Source organism: Cryptotermes secundus, unplaced genomic scaffold (genome assembly GCF_002891405.2).
Source record: "Cryptotermes secundus unplaced genomic scaffold, Csec_1.0 scaffold56, whole genome shotgun sequence".
Lineage (NCBI taxonomy): Eukaryota > Metazoa > Arthropoda > Insecta > Blattodea > Kalotermitidae > Cryptotermes > Cryptotermes secundus.
This window is the reverse complement of record NW_019744407.1, coordinates 414,745-436,831: the sequence shown is the minus strand read 5'-3', so window position 1 is coordinate 436,831 and position 22,087 is coordinate 414,745. Positions and strand designations below refer to the sequence as shown.

The 22,087-nt window shown below is 42.7% G+C and overlaps 1 protein-coding gene across 2 annotated transcripts in view; it reads left to right on the top strand.

The window, feature by feature from the left end:
- Nucleotides 1-22,087, top strand: part of LOC111874680 — a 536,164-nt gene that overhangs the window by 216,176 nt on the left and 297,901 nt on the right. Inside the window, exon 1 of one of the 2 annotated variants that reach the window (XM_023870380.2) lies at nt 5,177-5,690. The exons of the other annotated variant lie outside the window; for it this stretch is intronic. The gene's annotated coding sequence lies outside the window, so the exon portion shown is untranslated. Of the gene's footprint in view, nt 1-5,176; nt 5,691-22,087 lie in introns of those variants that run through there. 2 annotated transcript variants of the gene reach the window in all.

Sequence of the window (22,087 nt, the reverse complement as noted above, 5' to 3'; positions counted from 1 at the left end):
ATGGGGTACTACGATGTATTCGGGGAGTTACATGAACGTTGCTTCGTAGGGTTGGGCCGTGATGTGCGTAATGCTAAAGACGACAGTGAAGATAAATACAACTGTAATGAAATTTGTAAACATAGAAAAAACTAAACATGTGACGCTACAAATTCTGTGATAGCTTTTTCCCACTCACTGCATTGGATCATTAGTACGCGTTTAATTCATAGTTTCAAGTAATTGAGCTGAACAGTTCAAACAGTGACACGGCTAAATCGGATTCGATAGGTAACTGGTTCGAATCTCGGCACAGATGCCGACTTCTCTGGCTGAGATTTAATATGGTTCCCGCCAGACCAAGGCTCAGAGATAATAGTAAAACAGGGTACGCAGGGAGAGTAGAAATAGATTGCATAGTTGATGGATTGATAAATATAAATAACACTAGATGGAGGTGAGTAGATAGTTTCATTCTTCAATCGCCTTTATCTCTGGGAAAAAGTATTTTCCCGAACCTGCTGAACAGGAAGCAGCGTGAACCTCGATGCGACGAAAAGAAATATTCCAGTTCCTCGAATACCGGGAATAGAACCTACGCCAGTCTTGAATTAAATTCCGTGTTTTTTATAAACTTCAGTTTTGCACAATTGCTCGCACGTTTATTTCGACACTAGGTGATATAGCTTGATTATGCTCCAGTAGTCTCTAGACCACTGGGAAGGCCAAGGCGTAGGTGGGTGGACAATTTTAAAATGGATCTTAGAGAGACAGGATTGGATGGTATTGATTGGATTGATCTGGCTCAGGATAGGGACCAGTGGAGGGCTCTTGTGAACACGGTAATGGACCTTCTGGTTCTATAAAACGCTGGGAAATTCTTGAGTAGCTGCAGAATTGGCGGTTCCTCCAGAAGTACTCAGTTCCATGAGTAAGTCTCTAGACCATCAAGCTGCGTGTGTTTTAACCACCGAGTTTCTATAAATCGATATAAATTGCTTGAAACCCCTCAAAACTGCATGTCGCTTGCGAGATGAGTGTTCATTTGCAGAAAATGTCTAAGAATAGGCGATTGTTATAGGAGGGCTTGCCAATGAATGACGCTTATGGGTCCTCACTTGTATGAATTTAAGTACAAAGAAGGTGGGAATAGGGCGACATATACGTGTAGTTACAGGAAAGGCGGCCGGGGTGCATGCTTTTAACATTTTATCCACATCTGCCTACCCATGCCCTTCCTGACCCTCTCATTGCAACCTTGCACACTTTGTACAGCCCCGAACAAGTATTACCGGTTTTACCGGTCTCTTCGCTTTGCAGATTTCTTATATTTTTTTCCTACCCTGAAGATGGAGGCGATACGTTCCTCCGAAACGTCGGTTAGCACCACATATACACGGTGCCAAATCCCAGAAGACTGCTTTCTTCAAGTATTATAGAAGCAGACTGATGGTGCGCGTGTTTACGACATGGAAATGTGGCTGTCAGTTGCGGTTCGCTTCTGTTCTGCGATAGCAGCAGATCAGTGGAATGACAATGATTATGGCAGAAGAAGAAAGTGCCCACTGTTATGTCTTTGCAATACTCTAGGGTTCTGTTTTAGCCTACTTTCCTTATTCTGAGAAAATGAAAGTAGGTTTATGCGATCTCCATGCTGTCCGTGTATCACCCCCCCCGTTAACTTTTGAATGCCCGAACCAGTCTTGTGTGAGGTTTGATGGTGAAAATTTCTTTCAACAGTTTTGTCCTGTTTTAATCGCGTTTGGTAAACCCTTAACTTCCCTATATTAAAGTAGAACTGCTAGAATTATGTAAAGTCTCATTTGTATTTAAATCATGCTTAATTTTGATTTTGATTTGTAGTTACTGATTCTACATACCGGATTCAGACGGTTCTCCAAGCCCCAATACAGAAAATTGGGGCAAGAGGTAGGACGGTTGAGGCGGGTTCGATTCCCGATGGGGTCATTAGATTCTTTTCAATTGACCTAATTCTTCCAACCGCACCGTGGGTCTGGAGCCGACTCAGACTCTTAGCAGAAATGAGTACCAGGAATCTTTTCCTGGGGGGTAAAGGGCGGCGGGCGCGTAGGGCTGACAACCTCACCGCCATCTGTGAGTCGATTGTCTACAAAATGTGAGAACCTTGACGTCCCACAGCCCTTTGGGCCTCCACGGCCTGTTACAGGGATACAAACAAACTCCGTGATTTTAGTCCTCAAGCGAACAATACCGACCGAGCAACCGCCGCTTGTAGACGAAGTTAGTGCCAACTTTTGCGGATAGAGGGTGTCGCGTGGCCAGCGCAACGAATCCCCACGCCCGTTAACATCGGATTTCTAGACCGGAGCCGCTATTTCCTTGAAATGGCTCCTCAATTATCATCACGAGGCTGAGTGGACCCCGTTCCAGACCCACTACTTCTCAGAGGAAATCTGGTAGCGCCGGGAATCGAACCCGGACCTCTGGATCTGTAGCCACTAGACCACAGACATGGTCCTGTTACAGGGATAGCGTTACCTTTACCTAATACAGAAAATGCGCAGCTATTTGAGATTGATGAGAGACGCTGATAGTTGCTGTGGGAATTGTATCCCCTACTATCAACACACTAGCTTCAGCAAATCCATTCATTTCTGCCCGTTTTGAAGCGATACACGAAGTTTGTGGAACTGTGAGTTAAGATGCCAGTTTGAGGAGCCTCGTTTGTGCCAACATGTGCCATTCAGTTGCCAGTTCTTCTGAATTCAAATAACCTCACACTAGCCTTGTACTGTGTATAGCGCTTTGTAAACACCATCCGTTGTTGGACGTCAGGTTCTGTATGAGCTGGTTTCATTTACACGTGACCTTGCCACCTTACGTAAGCAGTATATAGGCACATTAAATGGACAGGTGGATTTTTGTAAGAACTTAGAAATGGAGCTGCTAGTCCTTCATTGTTACGGGTCATATTATATTTCCCCCATAGACTCCGTCTCTGCGTGAGGCTAATCCACGCGTGCCGTCATCCGGTTATAGTGTGGTAGCGGGAGAGACTGTTCTGCCTGTAGTCTGCACTGAGAATTTCCACTGTTGAGACCATAAATAAAACACACAGACTTTTCATGCTGTTATTGAATTTGTGGCTGAAAAGGGGTTTTAATTACAGTCTCAGTTTTCGAGACAGCTCTCATGGAAGCAGACGTTTCCTTCGTAGATGAATTGAATGAATGTAAAGGCGAAGTCTCAGTGCTTAAATTATAAATCACTACACCATGAAGATCTATGAGGGGTGAAGATATAGCTCCAGGCATTCTTCGGCACTAGAATAAGGTGAGCTTCATGTTCTGTCTGCTTTTCCCCGTAAGGTAAGAGTGTAAGGTGTCTCCTGAGCCGGTCTAGACTGGGCGGCGCCGAAGCCCGGTGGCCAGCCTGTCTCTAATGATGGAACTGTCCATGTTACGCACAGAATTGCGTGAAGTAACTGTATTACTGTGCTTGCCTGACGATGTTCTCATGTAGCCATATAGGACTCTCTCGATGTATTTTATTTGCACTGCAAGCGCAGCAGCTAAGGCGAAAATATTCGGTATTCGCATGTAACCATAAAAAGTAAAGATATTCCTGTAACAGGCATTGAAGGCCCATAGGGTTGTGAGACGTTGAGGGCCCCACATTATCTAGATTCTAGACAATCGGCTCAAAGGTTGTCAGCCTTACGCGCCAGCCGCGCTTTACTTCCCAGGAAAATTATTTAATTAATTCCTGGTACTCATTTCTGTTAGAGGCTGAGTCGACCCCAGGGCCATAGTGCGGCTGGAAGGATTAGGTCAACTGAAAAAATCGAATGACCTCCTCGGGACTTGAACCCGTGACCTTCCGGCTTGTCTGTAACCATAAAGCTGATCTTTATCAGGAGTGGTGGTGTCTCCTGTAATAAGGAAAGTGTTCTTTTCAAACCTGAACCTTGTACTTCTGGCTTTATCTGCCTGCCCTAGTGGCTGAATGTAAAGAGACCAATAGCAATGGTGGTGACCAGGAGCGAAAATTCTATAATTTCAACTTAAAATCAAGATTTGTTTTTAAATATATTCTATATACCATTTAATTAATCCATTTCCTTTGTTAGGAGCCATTAGTTCTTTTATTACGAAATAGGCCTAACTGCTTTTCCTCGCTTCCTATAGCTGATATGTTGCATGGTATTACGCTTTTATTCTTTGTTTTATCTTAGTTTTAAGAGGCAGTCGTGTTCTTTATAAACTGGGCCACTGTCGCTAGATTTCAGCCATGCCGTGCACGCGCACGCTATTTTAGCTGCCACTCCTCTTTCCCCTCCATCCCTCCCCTCCCGCCCTGCCCCGGCGTTCCCAATCTCGCCAAGGATTTGGCCATCAGCAAATGGAAGAAATAACAAGATGTCTTCTCCAGAATGTAACATATCTAAACCAGGTGTAATGGTTCCAGCATTAAGAACAACACGCATCTGATACGCAGTTGGGTTGTTCCAGCAACACCGGGCATATGAAGCCAGATTTTACATTTATGTTTTCCCGTACCATGCCGTTATGTTGCTCGGGTAGGAAGGTAAGGAAAGCGGTTTATAGTTTCCTCTTTTCGACGATTTTTATATGTCCCATAATGATAAATAATGTGTTTTCGTCGTCGTTGTCGTCGTCATGAAAACATCTTCAATATTAGCATAATTATTTTACCCCTGTATAACAAGCTCTCTTGACTGAAATGTGAAGTGGTTAGTCCATTACGTCAGCAACAGATTAAATAATTGCGCAGTGGTAATTCTGTATTGTAGCGTCGTTTTAAGTAAGGATAGTGCATTGGGCATATGCCTGGTTAATATTGTGCCCGGACCAGCTGGCTTATCCTGGATTTTTGCTGCTGTTAAATGCAATAACATATTTTATAGGCCGGATTCGCTGTAGAAGTAAGCTTTAAATTCGTTAAGAAAATTCTATTTTATGGGACTACATACACATATTCCTAATTCGTAAATGATAAAATTAAGAGACCGAATTTTGTATACGCGGCTATATGTCCAGAAACCAGTTTATCTTCGAGGGCACGAAAGTCAAAAGTCCAGGAAGACAAGACTTGCCGTAAACAGCAAGCGGTAGGCCCCAGTTGACCGATGGTCTGGCCACCATCTGTGTTGAACTTGGAGATACAACTTTCACGCGGGTTGGAATCACACGGAGCCAAGCAGAACGAGAACGTGGGTCCGTGCTGTGGCCTAGAAACTGCCTCAGTACAGCTTCGCCGCTCGTCTGGGTATGACTGGTTTGTTGCGCGGTGCGGTGAAATTGAAAGTGCAGAAAATTAGGATATTTTGTGTACAGTTCATTTTGATATAAATATGTATTGATGTCTTCATTTACATAACAGGCAACACGACCTTGCCACCAGAATCAGGTATTAATTAATAAGCGTGTAGGTTGTCGTGTAGTGTTTTCGCTCATTACACCTTTGTACAATCGAAGAAAGTGCAGTGCAGTTATAAATAGTGATTCAAGCATGTGTGATTGTGAAATGGTCTTATAATTACGCTGTTTCATATGGAGAATCATTGCCATTCATGCTGCTGATGTGGAAGACATGTTAAGTGTTTGTGTGTGCCCACAAAATGGAATAAGTGAGCTGCCTTAGTGAAATGCGATCCGTGCTATATGTTGCTGTCTTACCAACATTGAAGCCCGTGATTCAGTGATAAGGTAACTTAATTATACACAATTAGCATTTATATGACTTCATGTCTATTTTACCGCTGTGCCATTGGGTTAAATGTGTAAACCTGCTGTTATGTTACCTGAACCTTCAGATGTATCCATGAGTAGGGCCGAATATACAATACAGCATCTACGTAAAAAGAAACCAGTATGCATTACACAATTCAAACACCGCTATGTATATACATACATATACATATATACATACGTATACATACACATTTTAAGTAGAAGAAACAAAGCAGTGAGCAAGTCGTAGCTTATTTTTGCAGTGAATCGTACTGCTGTATTCAACATCTGGGCTACATAAAATGTAAGAGATGTAATTTATATTGCAAAATATGAAGGATAATTATTAAGCAGTTTCATTCTATTTGTTTGTCTGTGTCTTTCTATCTTATCTAATATAATCCTGTTGCTTCCACTTGAAGCATAGGCATCCGTGAAACTCTTTGTTTCACTTCAGTTTATTAATCTTAGACAGTTGGTAGGACTCCGTGGACGGGGGATCAGCTCGACGCAAGGCCGTTACCTATACAGGGCAACACAAACACAGAATAAACGCAGAAAAACATCCATTCCTTGAGTGAGATTAGAACCCACGATCCCAGCGTTCGAGCGAGCGAAGACATTTCATGCCCTAGACCGCGCGGCCAGTGTGATCGGCAATTTAAGCCCAGTAAGCAGTGTCTGTGATAACCAATTAAGCGCTACGCCATGAAGACAGATACGGGAGTGGATGTATAGATCCACGTTTTCTTGACCTCGACACTAGTTGCAGATGAGTGGTCAGCTTCACGCCCCGGCCGCTTTACCCTCCAATAAAAGTAGCCCAGGTACCCATTGGATAGAAAACTGGGTGGGCCCCAGAGCCGGTCTGGACGACGTGGAAAAGAGAAAATTCTTCACCCTACTTAGACTCGGACTCCGACCCCTCGATCTTCCAGCCCCAAGCCAGTTGCTATACCGACTGAGTTATCCCGGCTCCCCTGTTTAAGTCTAGTACAATGTACAAATGTACAGTAAATTTTCCGTCAGTACAACAAACGTGGTTATAATCAATCGGTACTCAGACTGAATTTTTATTTTCCTACCGTTACATGCTTCGGTCCTCATGGGACCATCATCAGGCAGTGTTATTATCGTTCAACTAAAGTTATTTGAGCCCCCAAATATGGATCTATATTTAGTGTAACACTTTTATATTATAAAATTAAGCTTATTTTAGAAATATAGGAATTACAATATTAACTTTCTCAAATATTAAGAGTATACAAAATAATGGTATTAAAAATTGTATTAAAATATTAGCAGTAACGTTTATCGAAGACAAATGATATGTTGGAAATATGATATATTATGAAATAAAGCACTGTGGAAATACGCACTGAAATATTCACAACATAAAAAAAATGCTTCAAACAAAATCTCGGCGTCTTAATAAGTCGTGTACGAAATGTTCATGCTACAGTGGACCTCTTTTAAGTTAAATTACATTTAGAGTGGGCGTATTATAAAGAGGGGTTATATTGATCCGGCAATCCGCAGAACTTATTTGGGTAGACCGTGGGACGAAATTTCATCATAATCCATAGAGTAGCTTTGGAGATGTAGCATGTAGACAGACGACCCCATTAAGTATTCATTTTGTGTACCTATGTACATAACCTATCGTCGCCTTAGTTGTTAATTTTTCTGTCTCCGCATTCTTTGGGAAAACAAGGGCGCAGTGTCTGAGACATGAGTAGTTGAAAATTGTGTATGGACTAAAAGGTTCTATTATTCCAATTTCTGTCGCAGTTTTACTCGGTTTAAACTTGGATATACAGCCCCTAGGACCCAGGGAACTAACTGCGCTTATAAGCTGAACAGTATTAAAAATCGGAAATAAATCCATTAAGTCGACGGTATATGGGATAACAACCAGGTTTTCTGGAAGAAGCCGGGATAGCGCACTCGGTATAGCGACTTGGTAGGGGCTGAACGACCGAGGGGTCGGAGTTCTAGTCCCGATAGGATCAAGAATTTTCTCTACTCCACGTCGTTCAGACCCGGTTCTGGGGTCCACCCAGCCTCCTATCCAATGGGTACCGAGGGCTTTTGCCTCAGGGGTAAAGCGGCCGGGACGTGAAGCTACAACCCACCTCCAGCTAGTGCCGAGGTCAAAAAAATATGGATCTATACACCCACTCCCCCATACACCTTCACGGGGTAGTGCTTAATTAGCTAAGAACAGGGATATTTTTACCCTACCAGGTCTTCTGGCTATGTTTTGAATCGTCGGTTTTAGTATATTTTGGTATTTTACTTGGTTATTTTGTGACGTTACATCAATTGCTTTGATGTATCGTAAGGTGCTTAGTATCACTCATAAGTGACGTAGCTGAAGCGATCGTGGTTTATTTCGAAAGTAGTCTCATGGCCCCAGCATTAGCTTGAAGGCCCTAAAACAATAAAAACCATGGACACCCGCGTATTGTATGATACGAGGTAAAAAAGGTAAACTTGTGAATGGTCAGCTTCACATCCCGGCAGCTTTACCCCAGGCGAAAGAGCCCCCGGTACCTTTTGGATAGGAGGTTGGGTGGACCGCAGAGCCAATCTGGATGACTTGGAGAGGAGAAAATTTTTGACCTTACCGGGACTGGAACTCCGACCCCTCGGGCGTCTAGCCCGTAGCCAGTCACTGTGCCGACTACGCTACCACGACCCCTGTATAATGCGAGTAACCATTGAAATTGAAGGAATTTAATCCAGTAGCTACCTTTGTGCCGTTGATATGTAGAGGCAGAATGTGGGAACTTCTCTCTGGGATGGCGTGATTAGTAAGGTGAAGATAAGATCTTACAAAAGCCGTTGCCCTTTTCTCGGCTTCGTATAGTAACATAATTTGATGTGACTTTAAGGAAGCTGATGTGGACGAAACGTCTAATTGGCGTTACGATTTTCTGTCTTAAAAAGCTTTAATAACCGTGCGGATATTACCTACTGATGGTCGGACCACTTCCAAATTTTTAACCTGACCTATGCCTGCTTCCCGTGTTACTACTTCGAACCAGATGCCGAACATCACGGTGACACTCCAGTTTTTATATTTGTGTGGCTCCGGGTTCGCATCTCAGCCAGAAAACTGATTATCCGTGATGCGTTATACGTATTTCTCAGAACCTCACTAATGCTTAGGCTAGGTTAGTGTCTTGAAATGGGCCATGGTCGTTTCCTTGCATCATCTTCGCATCTGGTTTGTAATAAGCTTGTCGGCGTTATGATGCATATGAAGCTGATAAATAAATCATGAAGCAGTCTATAGAAACCTGATTTTCAGTGCCTCGTCCAGCTTAGCATTTCAGAATGAGTATGCCTCCAGCAACTGTATTCTTCATGTGAACGTTCCCGTTTGCCCTCTGCGCTTACATCCCTACAGACACCCCCACAGCGCTTGATATGGTGTATTCATATCTCCAGGGGTTGTACTGTTTCCGCCCCCTTATTAAAACTCGGACTGGGGAGGGGAAGAGAAGTACAGAGACCTGGAAGAGTTATTGAAACTAATTTTGTTAAAATTCAAGGTTTTTAGTAAACTGAAAAGTACATTAGCAGCATGTGAGCAAAATTAGCACAGCAAAGGAAAACAGTATTATCTTATCTTGCATGTGTCCTGGATCAACACACACACTGTGTAAATAGAATGTTCTTTTTTTTCCTCCCCGGAACTGTTGGTTGCACATCTTGCTTGAGGTGCCTCGGGAAATTCTGTTAACAAGCAAACATGTGGTCAGTGGGTGGTGCTTAATCTCTGTTTGGGGCATTGGGAATTCCTGCTTACAAATCGCAGCCCCCTTTACCCTCGGTATGATACACGGATAATGTACAGTTAATATTACTGTGTTCCTGGGCTGTGACGCCGTACAGGCCTGCGTCATAGTACCTGTAGTTGGAGGCAGCATGGCCCTTTGAAACGTCGGTAGACATCTACCAGCCTACACCATATCATATGCCAGGCGTCGTCGTGGAAACTATGTATCTGCAGACTGCAGCCATTGGCCCGTGCATATCATAGGCCGCTGGAGTTCTGAGACATCGGTTTTCAGTCTGAGTCACGAGGATACCCAGACTAAGCCGCACACTGAAATTAACTAATAGCAGCTTGCTATGTTTTGTAAAAGTAATTTGCCTAGACCAAAAGCAAACAGACAGGACTGTTTCAACCACATTTCTCTCTATGTCAGTAGAAGGCAAACTCCCGATTTTAAAAAGATGCCTAGAGGAACTCTATCTAGCTGAGTCGGCTGTTGTCTTGTAGCAGGTTCCCATAGTAAGAAGAGGAACCTCTGTTCGAGAGTATAACCTTCATGTTTTTCGTATTCCTTGGCTCATGGGTACAGGGGGATAAGCCTGCTGTACACTCCTTTAGGAATACAAATTCAAATGGATAGACGGGCGAAAGCTCATGAGTTTTCAATTTCATGCGGTCTTTTTACGAAGTGCATAAAATATACGCGTGCACATGAAGGACATTTATTCCATTTCAAAAGCCATACACAGGTGTGAGTGAAAGTAAATGCTGAGAGAAATTTATTTTGGCCTTTGTCGAAGTATAATTATAACCACAGCCAACTTGAAGCCGGAATTGAACTTTCATAACTTTTTTTCAAAATGGCTGTCGTCCCCCCCAAAAGATGTGCTGGTTAAATTTCAGATATGGGACCTATTTGAGACTTGTAATTTTTGTTGTAGGCTGGACGGTTTTGGTGTGGTATAATCATATATCAGGGAAGAATAATATTTTGTTACTTCATTATAGGAGAACTCGTTAAAACGCCCCTGCACTTCGAATTCGAGATACTTTACCACTTTTTATTCCTTTTTCTTGCTTGAAACAGGAACATTACGTGTCAGGTTCTTGTAACGTCTTCCTTTGTGTCTTGTGAGTCCTTTCTTTTTGTGACACACTGCCACACCGACGCTTTCGATAAACATAGTTTATACTGGATCTCATAGTGAACGGACGCCATAAAGAACCCACTTTCTTTCGCGGCCCCTCTCCCCAGTCCTTAAATTTGAGGGTCTCATGGCTGTGGCTGTGAAGACCATTATCTTCTGGGATGTAAGCATGTAGTCTGGCAGGTGTTTTCCGGTGTTTCGGAGGAACGTATCGTCGTCTTCAGGATCGAAGAGTAAGCCAAGGAAAGACTTGCTGATAACAGTAAACTGACCCAGGAGCGGACACACCATGAATAATTAATGGAGGTCGGTGGCGAGTATTTTCCTTTAGCCCTATAGTCCATTCGCGGAGACGAGGGAGTCCTCGTAAACAAATGCACGCGGTATCTCCTTCGCTCTTTGAATGAACTCATGCAGCGATCACATGATGCGTGTACGGTTGCAGGGGCGTCCAAAGTTCACTCTTAAGTCTTAATGCAGGTTAACGTGCGTCCGAATGCAGTGAGTACACTGAAGTAACTGCGCGCTTTGTCCACTCCTTGCTGTCAGCTGTGGCGACGCGGGGCTTGCTTTGTTTACGCTGTCTCGGCTCCGCGAATGGACTATAGGTGGTTGTATTAAGCGTGTGACAAACCTACGAATGAGTGGATGCCATTAGGCCTAAGTAGCTAGTAAATATGAAATTCTGCAGCTATCTGTGGAGGCCAGAAGTGTGGTTTTAGTACTGGTTAATGTAGATCCTGAAGTGTTTGTGTCGTTGATGGGCAGGATAGTCGGTAGGATCTTAATAGGCGAAGTTCGACTCTTTCATAAGCGCATGTTAAACCCCTGGAGGGTTTCCTGTGGTCCATTAACCTATCTTGCATCTTTCTGTTTCTTTTCCACTTTTCGTGTCAGCGCGGCCGTATGGCCACAATTAGCGATCTTAGAATTGTACCTCCACGTCTCGTGTGCCTTCGTGCCATGGGATTATCTGATATTATTTGTTCTTGAAGAAAACATGGAAAGTTCGTAAATTAATTTTTTGACAACCGAAACATCAGCTGTTTTCTTTTTAAGAGAATGTTTGCATTTAAATGGGTATATGAGTTCCTGAAGCTTCTCGGAGTACATATGTTTTTCGTTTCTGTGACAGCCTTTTGTTCCAGGAGGAAGGTTTCGTGACGAGAGACCTGATATTTTTGTTCTCTAGTGTACAATGTTTTTAATTTTCTAAACCACCTGAATTTAAGTCGTATTCGCTTTGCTAGCTGGGTATATAATTTTTCCATAACTGCAAAGACAAGCAGCATTTTTTCACTTAAACGCAGTTTTGTCAAAATTATTGCGAAGTTCTTGAATTTTCTTACACTAGAGGCTACCAGTTGCTTTGAAGAAGTAAGCGCCTGTGGTTATAAGGCTAGGAAAACTTCTACGTCCTCAAGCAATATAACAGTCTCCTCGAGTCACACTTGAATTCCACAAGTTCTCAGCGTGTGGTATATTAAATGTTTCAGACGTTCTGCTAAATACACGAGTGATAATAGCTCAGTCGCTAAAGTGACTGACTTTGAACCTGACAGCAGGAGTTCGATTCCACGTAGGGACTTCTCTGTACGTTACCGCGAGCATAAGTCTTTGCTTATCGAGAATAAAGCGGCATGACTATGAAGCTGGCCACGTGCATGAACCGGGCGCTGCTGAGGTTAAAGCACCTTCATTACGCGCTGCCTACACATCTGTAACTTTAAACGTTATATCCAATTGTGAAGAGATTACTTTTCGTCTTTTCAGTAGGAAAGATTTTATCAGACCGAGTGTTTTTTTTTGTTCAGAAGTACTTATATATATATATACACTACTCATACATTGGTTACATTAGATGTTAAAATGGGTATATTTATACAGCATCTGTTAGCGACATTATGAACTAGTACAGCGTGTCCCATACCCCATTTTGCCAGACTGCGCTATCCCAGGAGAAAAAAAGTCGTGGATGAACTCATGATTTTCTCTCAGCGCAGAATTGTGGAACTTGTGGCCATGCCCGTATACAGAAAACGGAAGACCTGGTTTCTGAATTTTCACTTTTGTGTGTTGCAGGATTGCATGTTTCTCGTCTGCTGTTCCCGATCTTCCACAAACAAGCAGGCTGTATACGTATAGGATTCCTTGACTATCGTTTCTGTAGGGCCTAGCATTTAATCCGAGATGAAGCAGTTTGCAAAACCGCGCGTTTTAAGAACCATCGTGTGGCTAAATTGTTGTTCTAGAAACAGACATACAATTTTTTAGATTTCTAATTTAAATAAATAATCACGTTTAGACTGATGATTGTAATGAAATCGGCACAACTCGTGGGAACTTACCACGGATTCCAGGGAGGACAGATTTCTATCACTGTGCTACTCGAAGGGGTTTAGGCATGTGCGATTATATATAAGCAACTGTCCTTGTTAGCTTTGCATTGGACACGAATCAAGCACTTCCTGTTTGTGAAGCAGTTTTGATGTGGTTGTATATAAGGGGGCTTTCATTAAGAGACTTCTAGCGCTACCACTCACCATGTCTTCCGAATGACGTTCCATGGATAATTCTATTGTTCTGACGGAAAATCAGTGCGATAGCCAGTGTGACTGCCGAGCAGATCTTATGGGATGTACCCGGTTCGACTGACCGTCAGTTGGGAAACGGAAGTTTCTTGTGGTTGCCAAAGCCCCTTCAGGCGAATGTGCTTATAGTAGGGGCTTACTTTTGAAATTGGTCCCAGTCTTTGTCACTTCTTCCTAAGTAATCATCCTTTCATCGAATGCAGATTTGTTAACACGCCTTTCGGGATCTGCGCCGCAACCCCCAATTTGAGGCTGGTACCACATCTGTTTGGGCCTGCAAGCTGGGATAACACGTTCGGTATAGAGAGTTGCTTACGGGCTGGGTGGTTGAGGGGTCGGAGTTCCGAGACCCCGCAAGGGCAAGATTTTTCTCCTCTTCACGTCGTCCAGATCGGTTCTGGGGCCAACCAAACCTATCCAGTGGGTACCGGGGATTTTCCCCTGGGGTGAAGCGTCCGGGGCGTGAAGCTGATCACTCACCAACTAGTGCTGAGGTCAAGAATGTGTGGATCTATACATCCAACTCTACCATACTTCTTTATGACGTAGCGCTTAAATAACAAAGTACAGGGCCAATTTTACCTTTTACTCAATTTTTTAAGTGGAGCAATTCATTGAGTATTTTTCGGTATTGTATAGAGAGGGGAGATTGTGTTCTAGTCCAGTTTATTTTCCGCATTTACTCCTTATGAATGAGGAAGCGGCAAAGTTCATGACTCACACTAGGAACTGGGCAAGAGAATGACATATTTCAGCTGTATTCTGCCTCTTGATGTATAGCTAAGTATTAATATGTCCGACTTAGAATATTTTCTTTGGACGTAATGTTTCATGTTCCTCCCACTTACCTGTGTGCTCTTCCATTATGGAGATTTCCTTTCTCTATAATCTGCTTAAATTCTAGAATATGCGCTGCCTTTCTCGAAAATAATTGTAGCTGTTGATCGACGATAATCCGTTTGACAAAACTGCTGTAAGCTAAAGAAAGGTGTTAGTTACGTAAAATTAGTTCATCAAATTTTTATGTTAAAGTTATTAAATAATGAAATCCCGCCACATAAGTGGCCTGTACACATTTTAAAATATGGCGAAATCTGACACGTACTTAGCTGTACAATAAATGGAGTTGTGATACGAACTGCATAAGGAAGACCGCAGGCCTGCGCGGTGCGAGGCGCATGCGGAGAGGACTGTTCAAACATCGAAATCGCGGTTTTGAATCCCTCTCGAGGGTGGATGACCGCCCGCGTTTATCCGTTATGTTGCCGTTTGTAGATATAGGCATTGTGATGCCTGAAAGGGGCTCTACCAAACATCTGAAAGGCTTCGTAGTTTCATAATAAATTCTGAATCAAAACAGACCAGAGGGCCTACTTAACCCATGAAAGTTGTAAAGAAAATACAAAGAAAATGGATTGGACAGCGAGAAAACTTGCCCGTTGCTGCATTGTCATGTTGGTACTTCTCGATTAATCGTAAAATTCCAGTTTGTTGCGCCTAATAAGCTGGGCGTGTCTAGACTGCAGCGTAAGTCGAATAAGCTCTTTTATTGCCAATATTTCTGTTATGCTAAGTGATAGGATAACCTCTGATTTCACAATACTAGGGATAAATGCGTTTGCTGTTTTTTAAAGTGACTCCGTATAGTGTTTCAGAGAACAGCGTCATTAGCATAATTGCCGTATTAAAGAAGCAACTGGTACATGTAATTCTCCAGCAGTCATGAAAGTTCGGCATTGTCGTTAAGGTAATTTCGCAAAGGGTTGATATATGCGGCTGTCAGTCACAGAGCTTTCAAGATTTAAAGGTTTAAATAGTATAATATTTTAAGACTCTTAATTAAACGTTTGGTTTACACACGATTTAAACCAATTTTAGGTTCAGTGTAGGAACACAACTGTATAACCTGTGCTTATAAAGGTGAATAGAAAAAGGGTAGAAGTATGTCACATTTTATCATTTTATTTTGCGACACACCGAGATATGATAATACATGGATCCATATAGGAGTTCAGTGGCAAAAAGACTTGTTAATTGTATCGCCTGAGGATGGCTCTAGGAGCCGAAACACGTAGCGACACCACATTCTAGACCAATTAAACTTAGTTGTACACAGTACAGTGAGAGTGAGTTATTTGGTGAATTCTGGAATTAATACGAAATATATACTTGGTACAGTCATTAATTTCGTGGACTGTGGTTTTATCGCATCATATTACAAGGTATTCACATACACTTACACAGACCCACATCGGCCCTCAAAATAGTTGCCGTTGGCCGCAATGCAAGTGTGCCAACGTTGATATAGCTGCCGAAAACAATGCTGAAACAGATTGTCAGGAAATTCCCGTACGGCGTCTCTTGTGGCAGTGACCTCCTCGGACGACTGAAATCTACGACCACGTAGCTTTGGTTTCAAGCGGTGAAAGAGAAAGAAATCGCACGGTGCGAGATCAGGTGAGTACGGAGGGTGTGGCAAAACGGTGACCTGTTGTCTTGCCAGTTCCTCTTGGACAAGAACAGAGCGATGTGCAGGGGCGTTGTCGTGTAGCAACAGCCAATTCTTCCTATGCCAAATGTTTCTCTAGGGGGTTTGCCTAGTTTTTTTGCAGTGTAACTTGGACACTTGGAGCTTGGGAAACTATTAGAGAGAATATCAAAATTTCTGCCAAGGAGAGTCTAGGTTAACATGAACTGAAGAAGCATAAGCCATGGTTCGTTGAAGGATGCTCAAAATTATTAGACCAAGGAAAACAAACCAAACTATAATGCGTTTGTTGTACCATCTTAAGTGTGTGTAAGGAAAAGCAGTATTAGTTGCAAATGTTCAATCATTCAGCGAGTTTCCATTTCGTGTGCTAACTTATCGACTCCATATATTTGTTGTATATTCAGTTGTAGCTCACTAACATCAGACATATTATTTATGTGCACCGGCCTAAACACGCAAAAAAAATGTTTTACGTACTACGTAATTAACCAGATTTCCGACCTGCACTCTGAAGGTAATGGTGACATTCACTATGCCCACTTCTGAAACTGTTTTGAGTGCTAACCACTGTTCGTACACAGTAACACTCACGTAATACAAAATTGGCTGTTTTTATCTTGATCATATAAATTGACAAATATACGCGTGGCATTATACTTAATAAGCGTACTTAGCGATAACAGTAAACCGCTATTCTACACATCTCTCTCTTCGATCTGGGGCGTACATTATTGATACAGCGAGATTCTTCACAATTACGCATCGATAATTTTGATTAAATATTTATGTAAATGTGTACAACGAAGGAACGGAGTATGATGGATGGGATATGTAACACGTATGGGGATCCAATAAAGGGATACAGAGTTTCTGGTATACAGACTTCTAAGAAAGGTATTACTGCAGAAACCTAGATTCAGAAGCTTGGAGAATTAATTTGTAAAAGTGTGTTGGATTATGCTCCAGAAGGAAGAAGACCACTGGGAAGACCAAGGCGTAGGTGGGTGAACAATATTAAAATGGATCTTAGAGAGATACGCTTGGATGGTATGGATTGGATTGATCTGGCTCAGGATAGGGACCAGTGGAGGGCTCTTGTGAAAATGGTAATGAACCATCGGGTTCCATAAAATGCTGGGAAGCTCTTGAGTAGCTGCAGAATTGGCGGCTCCTCAAGAAGGACTCAGCCCATGAGTAAGTGAGTAAAGTTTTGGATTCTGCTAGCAAAATCCGGTGTGAAAATGGCAACGAATTTCGGGTGTCCTTGAAAGGAGTTTCTTGATTAGCAGAGTTTTGTTTGTACGTGTGAACGTAACTGTTCCCCTGCAGGTTTTGCGTATTGTCAAAAAACCTGACATACCCAGTACTGATGTTACTCTAGCGATCGTTCAGAATCGTAGTACATTTCATGGATTACCTGTATTTGCAACGTGCGTCTCGGGATGTAGGGCGCCATGCGCTCTGGCAAGGTGCGAGATACGAGTAGAATTGGTACAGAGTAGAGAATTTTGGTTCATATCTGGTTGGTTCGTCCACTTCTCGGGCTTTGAAAGTGCAGTTTCTTCATGTATGAAATCTCGGAGGAAGAAGAAATCGTTCCTTCTGTTAGGTTTAAAATTACTGGATGGAACAAGACGTTTTGTGCTGTAGAATGCAGTAGATTTGATGGGGGAATAGTCTCTGTAGGTGGTATAAATGGATTGTTCATGACTGTAAGAGCCATTTTTGCGCGTCACGTTTCTCCCCTTATGCACCGCAGAAATCGACCTGTGCAAGCAAGGCCTGGCGGTCTGTGAGTCGGCCGGGTTTGCTGTTGCCTCCCCTACGAACGAAGACACAGCCGCGCGTCGGCCTGTTTGAACAGCGAGGGAGGCAGTGCAAAATGACTGCCGAAGGGCGTCGAGGAGGTGGAGCGTTAGTCTGTGGCGGCATGCGGTGTGAAGGGGAACCGGGAGATGAATTAAAAACACTTTCTTATTAAAGTCTCGTCTTTGTTACATCATGTCATGCTTCCTTCAGCGATTCATTGTTATGGTACATATAACCTCAAAGCTGTCGTTATAGCGGCCAGCAGCTTTCTCACATTAATCACACTAGGATGTTGTTAGATGTTATTCGCACTGCATTGGGAATTACATATTCCAGTAAACATATACACACCGTTTTGAAGTTAGGAAATGGAGTTGAGCAACGGATGGGGGAAGAACAAATGAAAGGGTTCATTTCTTTGGTGTTACCTGTTCTTTGTGTACAAATTGGAAGACCGTTTGCACTTGACCTTTCATCGGAAACATCAACGTATGGTACCTGGTCGTGTTACAGGGCACAAACTTATGGTGTAACTGAAAGGGCTGGCCTAGCAGTAACGCTGTAGACCCTCATTCGGGAGGCGCTCTGTTCGTATCTTTGTCGGGACACATCGTATCGTGACTAAGACTTTCAATAATTTTTCTTAGGCCTTACAGGCGAATGCCAGGATAGTAACATCATGAAGACATGGTCGCTTTATTCGAGATAATTTGCAAGTCATTAGTCATATACCCACTAACTACTCTGACGGCTCATAAAATAACCCACAACGAATTTGTAGTATAATATTCAGGTATGTGTTTTATTATACACTCATTACCCCGTCGAAATCTGAATCATTGGCGATATGTGACTGTCAGAAGTTTTGGCCAAGTCTGGAGGCAGAGTGAGGTCCTGTTCTGCGAACACAAGTGTGTTAACATTCCTCTTTTGGCTCTTTTGATAGCTCCGAAAGTCATACAGTTGGTTCTTCCCACAAATCTGTACTACCGTATATCGTGTGTTTCCTAATTGCAACTGAGCTCAGAAACTGCTAGCGCAATCCTGAAGGAACTGACCGACCGTGTCTGTGATTTACTGCCGAAGGTGGCTCGCGATATATTGTCTGATCGTTTCTCATGTCGAGAGGCCTATATGGAGTATCACCGAAGCACGAATGTAACATTATTTTACTTTATTTTTCAGATTATTAGCTGGGCTATCATGGTGATCATGAACGTTCCGCCACTGATCTAGACTATATTTCGATTTTGCTCACGTGAGCCAAGGCTTCGCGGGCTCGGTTTATATGTATCGTTCTCCATTTTGTTTACTTTGAGAGCCGAATAGCATACATCGCTGCATATTATGCTAGTTCTGTGAGAATATCTGAAAATAGATTGTGAAAAATCTCAGTATTGTAGGAAGTTATAGGCTAATAAAGTGATTTTCGTGTGTCAAAGCTAATGACTTTTTAGTAGCTGTAAAGGTGTCCCGGACCTATTCTATTTGATTTCATACAAATTAATGTTACGGAACATAATATTTTCCCACCGCAACTGCACTCTCTGAAGCCAATATGCCTGCAATGCCACAGTACGCAGTTCATTACGGAGTATGTCCTTAATATTATTTTTACATTAACACTGACGTCACCAAACGATTCGGTAGAGACATTAGTATTCTTGCTTCTTATCCTAGAGGTGCCGGGTTCAAATACGACCTTCCTTGCTCCAAGCGACTTCCATTTATTTGTTCGGCCCTCTTAAGCATCGTATTTCGGCTGAACATTTTCCCAACGAAGTTGTAGAAAGGATGTGACCGCCTGGTTCCGACAGCAGCCCAAAGAATTTTATGCTGCTGGTTTTTAGGGGCTTCTGAAACGATGGGAGAAGTGCCTCAATGTACAGGGAGATTATGTTGAGAAATAAAAGCATTTTTCAAATCAGTACTCTTATTTAAGTTCTATATCCATTCGTAACTTACTTATTGACTTACCTACGTATGTAACCAGATACCTGTGATGCTGGCCGAGGTTACTAGAGGATTTTATATGTCTCCCCATGCACATTGCGAGATAGTACCTCAGATTAGTCCACGACCCTCTCGCCCCACTTCCCTTACAAGTCATTATGCACTAATCAAGCCACCATTCGTGCGCAAGGCCCGTAGTCTGAGGCACTGACAACGTATCCCATCAGAACTGTCGTTTCTGCTTCTTCCCGCTACCCACACACCGAGCAGACTGGCTCAAACGAGGTACCCGGCTCTAATCTCGGCTGGGACACGGGCAATCTTTACACGATTACTGTGGTTTTCTTCAGTCTCTCCATGATATTCCTGGGTAGTACCTTAAATGAATCAACCACCGCCTCCTTTCACAACCTTTTCAATTTTCTGTCGTCCAGTCATTCGCTGCCGTATAGTTGTAGGTACTGACAACTTGTTTAAACAACTTGCAAGTAAATATTGATTAGTGCTGCATGCTGGGTCCATCCTTCTTCTCGACTACACACGAAGGAAGATTTACTGTCATGCAGTAATGCCTTACTGTGACCACAGGACAGGATCGTGAATCTTTCTTTAATTTTGCAGGATTTGAGGTTCTCACAACGGTGATTATCGTCTGGGATATAACGCTGTGTAGTTCCATAAAATGCAACCGACGTTTCGGAAGAATATTTCGCCTCAATCCTGAGGAATGAAGAATAAGCCAAGCAAGGAGCCAGCATGAAGCTGGCAGCAGATGGGTAGAAGCAGCAGAACTTGCTACCTGATTCTTGCTGGTTCTTTGGTTTGCTTATTTGTATACCCTGAAGATGGATGCGACATATTCCTACGAAACGTCTGTTGACTTTCAGAACTACACGGCGTCATATCCCGGAAGATATAAATCTTTTTTTGCTCTTCTGCTTCTTGTAATCATTTGTAACATGCTGAAGAAACTTTTAGATACGCCTTCTTACAAGGAAATGCGTTTGCTAGCGCAGGCCATGCTCATCGACTTTGACGTACTGGGGACACAAATCGGTTGCTCGTGTAATTTTATCAAGCGTTCCACTGTGGTGGGTGTAAATCGTCGTCTTGTATCTGTATGACGTTCGTAATTAGACTGCTGTGCCAAGTAAGTACAGTGTCATCTGCGTATGTAATAACCCCGAAGGCAAGCCGCGTAGTTTCTGGACCGTAGTTCCATCTTTCCACAGTATACATTTGCATAACTGTCCACAAAGAAAATCTGGCAGAATTTCATGTTGGTCCTTGTCGGTTAATATAATCTAATCCCTACTTTGCATGAAGCTCAGAAGACTTCTCAGGTACTGTTTATCGTACAAAGAATGGGCAGAGGATATATTTATGGGTCTCATTACCATATGCGGCTCTCAGTGAAATATTTGTCGATATGATTGATGTATGGTGAAATAAAGTGATTTATGCAGTTGTTTGGAGCAGTATGCTTCGTCAGCAATAGAATTTACGTGCAGTGAAACTGTCTTTTTGTTGATTAGCTCCTTCTACAATAGATGTGCGATAAATTAACGTAAAGATCAGCTACGGACGCGAAACGACAAAGAACGATTTCGAAATCTTTGCGTAGTTCGTTTTGAGCGCTTTCCACTCGTGTTCTGTGTCTTTGAGCTCGAAAATATTATATAACTGATTTGATCAACACGTTGCCAGACAACAGTTCTGTAAACACGGTCCAACACGTAACAATAGAAGAGACTGAGTTTTCCGTGGGCGCGGTGGGTGGTGGTCACGGTCACATGACATGTATTTTCTGTGATGCGAGCCCGTTCCCCCGCTATATAAGTGGCAGAATTCGTTCGGTTCAGGGACGAATCAGTAGGAGATAGCCACGAGAAGTTCATAGTTGAAGAAGAGTACAAGAAGTCAGGCTGTGAAGATTTAACGTGTATTTTGAAGACTCTGTGTGCTGTAGCATAGTGACAGTGGGAGTGTAGGATTTAGTGGGACTTTCATAGTTCCCATGTTATAAATGCGTGAGGACTAGTGCAGATAGACTGAGAAGATTAGTGTGGAGCGATTGTAAATTGTGTAAATCAGGAGCAGTGTTATAATGATTTGTAGTTACGACCTATGAGTATCCAATTACCAATCCAAACTCGTGTGTTAGTTTTTGTGACACGTGAGGATATGAATGTGGTGGCAGTAGATCGAGTTCTGTCTTTTAGATGAAGTCGGAACAGTGTACATGGCGAACTAAACGCACATTTCCTGTTAGCTCATTGCACGATTGTGATTCTAAGATGTAGAAATGACGTGGATAATGTAGGTCAATATCAATGGCTATTAACATCCTTTCTGTCCCACTGTAATGTTAATCGTGAGGCGTCTGGCCCTGCAGCAAACGGTTCTAGTGGCGAGTCCAATGAATTTTCGCTATTGTCACTCAGAAACACTCAGAACACACTCTTCTCTTCTACTTTATCTTCGACCTCTAAAACTTAATCAAAGTTTTACCATACATAGCTATTCAAAGTAAATTTAAATGCTCAGAAATCAACGTGGGATCTTTAAATTTCTTCTCTTCCACTAGCAGTCGT